Genomic DNA, 9,119 nt, shown 5'->3' on the forward strand with positions numbered 1-9,119 from the left:
GCCGGTGATGCCATCCAACCATCTCATCCTCTGTCGTCCTCTTCTCCTCCTGCCCTCAGTCTTTCCCAGCATCAATGTCTTTTCAAATAAGTCAGCTCTTCACATCAGGTGGCCAAAGTATTGGAGTTTCAGCTTCAACATCAGTCCTTCCAATGAACATTCAGGACTGATCTCCTTTAGGATGGTCTGGTTGGATCTCCTTGCAGTCCAAGGGACTCTCAAGAGTCTTCTCCAACACCACAGTTCAAAAGCATCAATTCTTCAATGCTCAGCCTTCTTTATGGTCCACTCTCACATCTGTACATGACTACTGGGAAAACCATAGCTTTGACTAGATGGACCTTTGTTGGCAAAGTAATGTCTCTTCTTTTTAATACACTGTCTAGGTCTGTCATTGCTTTTCTTCCAAAGAGCAAGCATCTTTTAATTTCATGGCTATAGTTACTGTCCACAGTGATTTTGGAGCCCAAGAAAATAAAGTCTGTCTCTGTTTCCATTGTTTCCCCATCTATTTGCATGAAGTGGTGGGACTGGATGTCATGATCTTCGTTTATTGAATATTGAGGTTTAAGCCAGTTTTTTCACTCTCCTCTTTCACTTTCATCAGGAGGCTCTTTAGTTCCTCTTTGCTTCCTGCTGTAAGGGTAGTGTCATCTACATATCTGAGGTTATTGATATTTCTCCCAGCAGTCTTGATTCCTGCTTTGGTTCATCCAGTCCGGCATTTTTCATAATATATTCTGCATGTAAGTTAAATAAGCAGGCTGACAATATACAGCCTTGACATAAAAGTAAAAGTGAACGTCGCTCAGTAGTGTCCGACTTTTTGCAACCCCATGGACTATACAGTTCACGGAATTCTCCAAGTCAGAATTCTGGAGTGGGTAATCTTTCCCTTCTCCAGGGGATCTTCGCAACCCAGGGATCAAACCCAGGTCTCCTGCATTGTAGGCAGATTCTTTACCAACTGAGCTATCAGGGAACATACTCCTTTCCCAATTTTGAACCAGTCTGTTGTTCCATGTCTGGTTCTAACTGTTGCTTCTTGACCTGCATACAGGTTTTGCAGGAGGCAGGTAAGGTGGTCTGGTATTACCATTTCTTTAAGAATTTCCCACAGTTTGTTGTAATTCACAAACTCAAAGGCTTTCCCTATGTTGTTAAATTTAAGTCTGAATTTTGCAATAAGGAGTTCATGATCTGAGCCAAAATCAGCTCCTGGTCTTGTTTTTGCTGACTGTGTAGAGCTCCTCCATCTTCAGCTACAAAGAATATAATCAATCTGCTATCAATATCAAGCATCTGGTGATGTCCGTGTGTAGTCATGCTTTATTTGGGGGAGAAATGAGGACTGCAGCCCTGGAGACACACCTCAAATAGCTGAAAGACTGCTCCAAAGAGGCAGTGAAAGTGAAGTCACTCAGTTGTGTCCTACTCTTTGTGACCACGTGAACTGTGGCCTACCAGGCTCCTGCATCCATGGGATTTTCCACGCAGGAGGACTGGAGTGAGTTGCCATCTCCTTCTCCAGGGGATCCTCCCAACCCAGGCATCGAACCCAGGTCTCCCACATTGCAGGCAGACGCTTTACCATCTGAGCCACCAGGGAAGCCATGGTGGGAGTGGGAGAACAGGCAGTGGGTCAACATGTAAGATTTTGGTGAAGGGGAAGTTCAGTGTAATCAAGCACTTACTTTACAAAAGGTTTTCTGCTCATCAGGAGGAGCTGATGTCACCATGAAGGGATTTAATGATTTTCTAGCCACAAAGAGATGCAAGGATTGAGACCATAAAGTCAGTTCCTGAGAATATCTAACTATCTAGAGATGGTTGGATGGTATCACCAATTCAATGGATATGAACTTGGGCAAACTCCGGGAGATGGTGAGGGACAGGGAAGCCTCTTGAGCTGCAGTCCATGGGGTCTCTAAGAGTCAGACGTATTTGGCGACTTCCCAACCAAGGGATTAAACCCACATCCTTTACATCCTCTGCATTGGCAGATGGGTTCTTTGCCACTAGCGCCACCTGGGAAGCCCAATTCAAGCACATCACATTTAATTTATCAATGCCAACGCTCATCTGACAGGAGGTAGAGCTCAGGCGGGGAACGCAAGTGATGAGGAGCGGCTGTAAATACAGATGAAGCTTCACTGGCTAGCCCACCGCTCACCTCCTGCTATACAGCCTGGTTCCTGAGAGCCCACAGACCAAAAACAGTCCATGGGCTGGGGCTGGGGAACCCTGCCTTATGGGAATGCAGGGGGTCTGGAGCAGATTACCTCCCTCATGCAGACCAGGAAATTTCAGACTGGAATTATTTAAAATTCTCCTCCTGAGAGAGGCTGAAACTGCTATTAGCTGATATTAAGTTTTGGTTGGGTTTAGCACAAGTGACTCCATTTGAGGCTGCTTGTTTCCTTTTAACAAGTATTATGAAAGAACAAAGAAGAAAATGGCACTAAGTAGCTGTTGCCTTCATTCTCCTTTCTCTGTGAAGATATGGGAGTAGCAGCAGCCACCTGTCACCCCAGGTATAAAGGCATTTACCCTCTTGATGCAGTGTTGATGGCTTCCCAGCACCACAGTCTGACAGGAGGGCTCCCAGTCTTTTCAGAGTGTGGTTATCTGTCGGGAGCCGTGTTAGGCATTACTGACAAAATGGAGGCACGGTCCCCAGCCCCCTCTCCTCATTGCGCAGGCACGGATCCTGGGATGAAGGAGTTAGGCCTTGTAATTCTGACTTGTCTTTTCCTCTCCTAGGCTGAGTTGACTGAAAAGGAATATTAAGGTGCTTATTGTTCTTGAGAGGAGCATGAGAAGGCACAAAGCCTTCTGCAGCATTGCTCAGAAAATAATTAATAAAGTTAATTATTGACATTTGTTCAAGGACTTTTACAAAAAAGTGTTCCAGGATGAGCACATAGGCCGCAGCTTGAGGCCATGGGAGAGATTGATATCTGAAGCCTATTTGCGAGGAGAATGTTTATGGCAAAGGAGTTTACTGAATTTAGGGCTAGAAATAATTAAAACAGTTAGAAGTTAAAGATTTAAGGAATGTTGTCAAGTTAGCGTATTTTACTATAGCTTATAGAAGTTAGGAATTTTTCAGTTCAGTTCAGTCGCTCAGTCATGTCCAACTCTTTGCAACCCCATGAATCGCAGCACGCCAGGCCTCCCTGTCCATCACCAACTCCCGGAGTTCACTCAGACTCACATCCATCGAGTCAGTGATGCCATCCAGAGACACTATAGCTAGAAGTCTTTTTAAGAGATAGTGAGCTCAGGATGTTAGGGGCAAACAGGACTTAGGAAGATAAGTAGTAAACTGAGGAATTTAGCATGAGTTACAATGTAATCACAAGTTAACTATAGGACACATTAGAGAAGGCAGATAACAGATGATAAGGTTGATTCTGAGAGAATCACTGAAGCAGGAACTCTGAGGAGCAACAATGATTTATGGAGATAATAAATCTGGGGGAGGGGGAACTGAAAATGTCAAACCTCTGGCCTAATGCTTTTGTAAAAGTATAAAAGAGAATCTTAAACTTGGAATAAACAGGCAGTCCATAGAAAAATGAAAGGCTGTCTCATTCGCCGACACCGTTCGTCTCTTCAGGTTGAATCCCTGGCTGCTGGAGTTGGACTCCGGCAGTTATCCTGGAAAAGACAATCTGAGAATCCACAGGACATCATTACCAAGTGCAGTAGCCCCAGCTAGTGAAAGAGTGGGGTGATCATTTTTATTTTTCAGTCTTTGATCCTAGGATGATCTAGTGTCTCCATGGCCCCTTGAACCTCCAGGGCACATTTGAACAAAAAGAGAAATGGACCTTTAGTCACTGTGCCTTGACATCCCTTGAAACAGACACTTGCATAGTAAATGTAAAAGCCATTTTTCAGAGTGATAAGAAGATTGTGAACTCTTAGAGGGACAGTAGATATAACCATGGTGACAAGACATGTGGTCCAGTCTTCTCATCAGTCATCCCTTGCCCATGTGAACCTCACCTTTTGAAAGTTTCCATCTTCCAGACAAACTTCCTTTCTCGTGTAATACGTTACTGTATCTTGGTACTAGTGGTAAAGAACTTGCTTGACAATGAAGGAGACGAAGAGACACAGGTTTGATCCCTGGGTCGAGAAGATCCCCTGGAGGAGGAAATGGCAAACCACTCCACTATTCTTGCCTGGAGAATCCCATGAACAGAGGAACCTGGTGGGCTATGGTCCACAGAGTCATAAAGAGTAGGACACGATTGAAGCAACTTAGCACACAGCATGTATTTCAGTCAAAGACTGCAAATCGAACCTTCTGATCTGCATAAATGCCACTGGGTTATTTACCATTTCACTAGAAAGCAAAGTGTTGGACACAACTGGGCGACTTCACTTTCACTTTTCACTTTCCTGCATTGGAGAAGGAAATGGCAACCCACTCCAGTATTCTTGCCTGGAGAATCCCAGGGATGGGGGAGCCTGATGGACTGCCGTCTATGGGGTTGTAAGAGTCGGACACGACTGAAGTGACTTAGCAGTAGCAGTAGCAGCAGAAAGCAAATAACTTTTTTTTTTTAGTTAATAAGTATAACCTTATAATAAAAGTACAATTTCTGTAGGAAATACTGAAAATAGATGAAAGACTTTCCCTAGTGCCCTGAGGAAACATAAGAATCCTAGAATGCCAGATGGGAATCGTTGATGAAGGATTTCAAATGAATAGGAAATAGATTTATCTGAAAATAAAGAGATGCTACTCAAAATATACTTTTTAAATGACTGAGAGGATGAAACATTTTAGAACATGGTCACTGATGGCGAGAGTGTATGTCCCATTTTATAATATAATGCTTTACAAAGCTATAGCCTTAGCGCTTAAGTTCAGTTCAGTCGCTCAGTCGTGTCCGACTCTTTGCGACCCAATGAATCGAAGCATGCCAGGCCTCCCTGTCCATCACCAACTCCCGGAGTTCACCCAGACTCACGCCCATCGAGTCAGTGATGCCATCCAGCCATCTCATCCTCTGTCATCCGTTCTCCTGCCCCCAATCCCTCCCAGCATCAGAGTCTTTTCCAATGAGTCAATTCTTCGCATGAGGTGGCCAAAGTACTGGAGTTTCAGCTTTAGCATCATTCCTTCCAAAGAAATCCCAGGGCTGATCTCCTTCAGAATGGACTGGCTGGATCTCCTTGCAGTCCAAGGGACTCTCAAGAGTCTTCTCCAGCACCACAGTTCAAATGCATCAATGCTTCGGCCCTCAGCCTTCTTCACAGTCCAACTCTCACATCCATACATGACCACAGGAAAAACCATAGCCTTGACTAGACGGACCTTAGTCAGCAAAGTAATGTCTCTGCTTTTGAATATACTGTCTAGGTTGGTCATAACTTTTCTTCCAAGGAGTAAGCATCTTTTAATTTCATGGCTGCAATCACCATCTGCAGTGATTTTGGAGCCCCCCAAAATAAGGTCTGACACTGTTTCCACTGCTTCCCCAACTATTTCCCATGAAGTGATGAGACCAGATGCCATGATCTTCGTTTTCTGAATGTTGAGCTTTATGTCAACTTTTTCACTCTCCTCTTTCACTTTCATCAAGAGGCTTTTTAGCTCCTCTTCACTTTCTGCCATAAGGGTGGTGTCAGCTGCATATCTGAGGTTATTGATATTTCTCCTGGCAATCTTGATTCCAGCTTGTGTTTCTTCCAGCCCAGTGTTTCTCATGATGTACTCTGCATAGAAGTTAAATAAGCAGGAAGACAATATACAGCCTTGATGTTCTCCTTTTCCTATTTGGAACCAGTCTGTTGTTCCATGTCCAGTTCTAACTGCTGCTTCCTGACCTGATTACAGATTTCTCAAGAGGCAGGTCAGGTGGTCTGGTATTCCCATCTCTCTCAGAATTTTCCACAGTTTATTGTGATCCACACAGTCAAAGGCTTTGGCATAGTCAATAAAGCAGAAATAGATGTTTTTCTGGAACTCTCTTGCTTTTTCCATGATCCAGTGGATGCTGGCAATTTGATATCTGGTTCCTCTGCCTTTTCTAAAACCAGCTTGAACATCTGGAAGTTCACAGTTCACGTATTGCTGAAGCCTGGCTTGGAGAATTTTGAGCATTACTTTACTAGCGTGTGAGATGAGTGCAGTTGTGCGGTAGTTTGAACATTCTTTGGCATTGCCTTTCATTGGGATTGGAATGAAAACTGACCTTTTCCAGTCCTGTGGCCACTGCTGAGTTTTCCAAATTTGCTAGCATATTGAGTGCAACACTTTCACAGCATCATCTTTCAGGGTTTGAAATAGCTTAACTGGAATTCCATCACCTCCACTAGCTTTGTTCATAGTGATGCTTTCTAAGGCCCACTTGACTTCACATTCCAGGATGTCTGGCTCTAGATGAGTGATCACACCATCATGATTATCTGGGTTGTGAAGATCTTTTTTGTACAGTTCTTCTGTGTATTCCTGCCACCTCTTCTTAATATCTTCTGCTTCTGTTAGGTCCATACCATTTCTGTCCTTGATCGAGCCCATCTTTGCATGAAATGTTCCCTTGGTATCTCTAACTTTCTTGAAGAGATCTCTAGTCTTTCCCATTCTGTTATTTTCCTCTAATTCTTTGCATTGATCTCTGAAGAAGGCTTTCTTATCTCTTCTTGCTATTCTCTGGAACTCTGCATTCAGATGCTTATATCTTTCCTTTTCTCCTTTGCTTTTCGCCTCTCTTCTTTTCACAGCTATTTGTAAGGCCTCCCAAGACAGCCATTGTGCTTTTTGCATTTCTTTTCCATGGGGATGGTCTTGATCCCTGTCTCCTGTACAATGTCACGAACCTCATTGCACTCTATCTATCAGATCTAGGCCCCTTAAATCTATTTCTCACTTCCACTGTATAATCATAAGGGATTTGATTTAGGTCATACCTGAATGGTCTAGCGGTTTTCCCTACTTTCTTCAATTTCAGTCTGAATTTGGTAATAAGGATTTCATGATCTGAGCCACAGTCAGCTCCCGGTCTTGTTTTTGTTGACTGTATAGAGCTTCTCCATCTTTGGCTGCAAAGAATATAATCAATCTGATTTTGGTGTTGATCATCTGGTGATGTCCATTTGTAGAGTCTTCTCTTGTGTTGTTGGAAGATGGTGTTTGCTATGACCAGTGCATTTTCTTGGCAAAACTCTATTAGTCTTTGCCCTGCTTCATTCCACATTCCAAGGCCAAATTTGCCTGTTACTCCAGGTGTTTCTTGACTTCCTACTTTTGCATTCCAGTCCCCTATAATGTAAAGGACATCTTTTTTGGTGTTAGTTCTACAAGGTCTTATAGGTCTTCATAAAACCGTTCAACTTCAGCTTCTTCAGCATTACTGGTTGGGGCATAGACTTGGATTACTGTGATATTGAATGGTTTGCTATGGAGACGAACAGAGATCATTCTGTCATTTTTGAGATTGCATCCAAGTACTGCATTTCGGACTCTTTTGTTGACCATAATGGCTACTCCATTTCTTCTAAGGGATTCCTGCCCGCAGTAGTAGATATAATGGTCATCTGAGGTAAATTCACCCATTCCAGTCCATTTTAGTTCGCTGATTCCTAGAATGTTCATGTTCACTCTTGCCATCTCTTGTTTGACCACTTCCAACTTGCCTTGATTCATGGACCTGATATTCCAGGTTCCTATGCAATATTGCTCTTTACAGCATCGGACCTTGCTTCTATCACCAGTCACATACAGCTGGGTATTGTTTTTGGTTTGGCTTCATCCCTTCATTCTTTCTGGAGTTATTTCTCCACTGATCTCCAGTAGCATATTGGGCACCTACTGACCTGGGGAGTTCCTCTTTCAGTATCCTATCATTTTGCCTTTTCATACTGTTCATGGGGTTCTCAAGGCAAGAATACTGAAGTGGTTTGCCATTCCCTTCTCCAGTGGACCACATTCTGTCAGACTTCTCCACCATGACCCGCCCACCTTGGGTTGCCCCACGGGCATGGCTTGGTTTCATTGAGTTAGACAAGACTGTGGTCCTAGTGTGATTAGATTGACTAGTTTTCTGTGAGAATGGTTTCAGTGTGTCTGCCCTCTGATGCCCTCTTGCAACACCTACCATCTTACTTGGGTTTCTCTTACCTTGGGCATGGGGTATCTCTTCACCACTGCTCCAGCAAAGCACAGCCACTGCCACTTACTTGGATGAGGGGTATCTCCTCACCACCACCCTTCCTGACCTTCAACGTGGGATAGCTCCTCTAGGCCCTTCTGCCCCCGCGCAGCCACTGCTCCTCGGGTTGCTCCTCCTGGCCACCGCCGCCCCTGACCTCGGACGTGGGGTGTCTCCTCCCCGCCGCCACTGACCTCGGAGTTGGGTAGCTCCTCTCAGCCGTTCCTGCGCCGTCACAGCCTGGCACTCTCGGCCACTGCCCCTGACCTCGGACGTGGGGTAACTCCTCTCGGCAGCACTTAGTGCGCCGGGTTGCAGCCACCCGCGCTTAGTGTATCGGGGTCGCAGCCGCCCGCGCTAATTGAGCAATAGAACACCACCACCTAGGGTTTAAACTTTGTATTTAAAGGTTTTGATAGAGAATCCAGGTATCTGAGAAACAATAGATGTCTTAAGTGTGCTTGACTCATCTTGGAAAGCTTTGGGCCTCAATGGGCAACACAGTTAAGGGGCCCCAATCTCATCCCGTTTGTCTGAGGTCACCTGGAGGGATCAGGTGAAGAAAGTAGAAGGGTCAAATATTTGTCCCTTGTAGCAACAGGTGGGGCCACCATGCCGGCAGCCACGCGTTGGGGAGCTGCTGGTCCTTGGGGTGCTTACCATGGTCACTGCTCCTGATCTCCCAGAGGGAAAAGGCAGCTCAGCCAGCCATGGCCAACGTCTATTGCTGCCAGAAGAAGCAGTCAGGCTGTTGACGGCCTCAGGGACTGCTGAGGCTGGAGCTGCTATCTGAGTGAGGCTCTCGAGGATACATTCTGGATCTCCATATGGGAGTTGGGTGTCTGCCAGAAGCCAGTCTTGGCAGTTCCCAGAATTCCTCTGAAGTTGACTGTGGAAGAAGTGAAACATTTGCCCCACGCTGACATCAGCATGGAGCCTCTCTCTTGG

This window comes from Capra hircus, chromosome 9 (assembly GCF_001704415.2).
Source record: "Capra hircus breed San Clemente chromosome 9, ASM170441v1, whole genome shotgun sequence".
In the NCBI taxonomy this organism is placed as follows: domain Eukaryota; kingdom Metazoa; phylum Chordata; class Mammalia; order Artiodactyla; family Bovidae; genus Capra; species Capra hircus.